This window comes from Penaeus japonicus, unplaced genomic scaffold (assembly GCF_977035675.1).
Source record: "Penaeus japonicus unplaced genomic scaffold, GWHDUDI00000001_assembly GWHDUDI00000027, whole genome shotgun sequence".
In the NCBI taxonomy this organism is placed as follows: Eukaryota; Metazoa; Arthropoda; class Malacostraca; order Decapoda; family Penaeidae; genus Penaeus; species Penaeus japonicus.
In genome coordinates, this window is record NW_028234429.1 from 34,429,110 (window position 1) to 34,431,609 (window position 2,500).

General features: G+C 36.1%; 1 protein-coding gene across 1 annotated transcript in view; it reads left to right on the top strand.

The window, feature by feature from the left end:
* Window positions 1–239, top strand: part of LOC122245648 (uncharacterized) — a 1,411-nt gene extending 1,172 nt beyond the window's left edge. Inside the window, exon 2 of the mRNA XM_043003575.2 lies at window positions 1–239. This exon is cut by the window's left edge and continues 839 nt beyond it. The gene's annotated coding sequence lies outside the window, so the exon portion shown is untranslated.
* Window positions 240–2,500: the final 2,261 nt, after the last annotated feature.

Sequence of the window (2,500 nt, forward strand, 5' to 3'; positions counted from 1 at the left end):
AATCGTAATGCAATCGTTATATGTTTGTGGTTTTCGCACATTAGCAGTGTTACAACCGCTATACGTAAATTAAATGTTGTCAACAGATGGTTCCACATATGTCAACAGGAATAGCACGTTGCATTCTTATAACTATGCAGAGTAAACTTAAAATCATGCTTCATTGCTTCAAGATTTATTTTCTTGATTTCTATCTCGTAATGTAATGCACAAATTTTGAATAAAACAGTAACACTATATTTCCTTTCTTGTATTCCTTTGTTATATAATTTTCTAACAATCCTAACTTAAACTATTGCTCGAATGTATAAGTATGTCCTAACGGATAGTGTTATATAATGAGTCATTATGCAGAAATATTTTATAACACATACAAACACAGACAAATACAAAACTAGCAAATTCTACAAATCAGCTTACCCAGCTGATATTGCTCTGGGGTAGGTTCAATATAAGTACAAAACATGATTCAGCTGGCAGGAACAAATTCAGAAATGCTGTGTTTTGTCGTCAAAAAATACTTAAGCCAGAGAAATTATTTAAAAAAAAGTTTATTGAAGGCTGAGTACAAAAGTAACTTACAATGAATGACAGTAATGAAATACTGCAAATGTACCAAGGTGATATTCTAGTTCTCTGAATGACGAGGCTCTGGGTCAGGTCTAGTTCAGGTCACATTTCAATTGCAAGGAACAAATGTTAAACTATTCCTGTTTTTGTGTAGAATTTTAGACACAATCATGTATTGTAAACAATGGATATCACAGTTTTCTAGTTTATTTAACTAAAATTCAAAAGAATTTTCATTATAATGATCATTTCATTATAATTTTACCTCAACCTAATGTCTACCAATAATAGTGAAACTCCACTGGCTTTTACAGCATATGTCTAAAGAATTGAAAAAGTGCTATCCTGTTGAATATCCCCAAGACCGAAATCAGCATTGCTTTGAAATGCACCACTGATTTCAAAATTATCATTTATTCCAAAACCGTTGGTATTACTCAAAATGCTGATGCCCTCAAAATTTCCGTTGTTTGTTTCAAATCCATTACTAGTGTCCACATCTGTAGATATTGTTGATAGATTAATAATATTTCCTAAGTTAGAATTGCCATGTCCTCCAAAATCAGTGTTGGCTTCAGTGTTGCTATCATAACTGAATTCGAAACTATTCGTGTTTCCGAGATCCTCACTCACTTCCAAATTACCAAAAGGTTCTAAATTGCTGCCGAATTCACTGACAACACCAAAATCTTGGTTTACACTATCATTATCACTCCCTATCTCTTCCGCTGCGCTCAAAGCAGTTCGCAAGTCTACTCCGCTGGGAAGAAACGGGTTTTCCTCCTCAGCATAATTTACAAAGTAAACTTTAGGGGCAGTCTGGGGAGCAGCTGGGACCTCGATCACTCGTGCATCCTTTCCAGATTGTTTATTCAAAATGTACACGACGTGCTCTTGTCTTGGAGGAGGAACGACAATGGGATCTTGAACCACTTCTTCAGGGGTTCGGATGATCAAGATGTTAGTCTCAACGGTAGGTTCAGGGATAATAGGTGGAGGACCAGCAGCTTCAGTGTTTCGCGGAATGTCATACAAGAACACACGACGGTTAACCTGCGGAGTCACACATCTACCGTCCAAATGTAACACTTGACCCTCACTGCAGCTCCCTAGACTCAGAGAGGAACCAGAGGGAGTTGGCAAGTTGTACCCCTGAGGTGCAGCGTATGCCACAGCCACAACACCAAGTATAATCATCTGAAAAAAAAATGATTAGCTCAGATTAGACATACGTACCTTTTACTACATTAGATAAATTGTCAAATATTTAAAAACGTTATTGATAACAAGGACAAATATCTGACATACACACACACACACACACACACACACACACACACACACACACACACACACACACATATATATATATATATATATATATATATATATATATATATATATATATATATATATATGAATCACAAAAAAACACAAACACAGTAACGTGCACATAACAGAATTAATAATAATAAAAAAAAAAAACTGCCACAAATTGAAAGGCAAAACTCGCGACGTTTCGAACTTTTAAAGAAAGTTCGCCATCAGGCGTAAGCAATAAAAAAATGGATAGTAGAAGGAAATTTTGACAAGAATATATAGGGAAAGGATGACAGTAGGAACAAGGGCTGACTCAGGTCACCGAAGGATGTTTAAGGTCAATTAATCTAGGGAATGCTTTCCCCACTAAAAAGGAGGTAAGATCATCCAACCGCCATTGTCCAGCACTCAAGTTAAAATTGGGAATCTTTTTAATTTAAAGAGATTCAAGCATTTTTCTTTCGTAAGCATTTGTCGATTTGTTAATGACCGGCATCACGCATATGAACAAAACACGTATTCGATTCTCTAGCGTACCTGACATCGCGTTTGTATTCAGTTATTCTTTTTTCCAGCTCTCTACCCGTTTCACCTGTGTAGAACTTCGGAC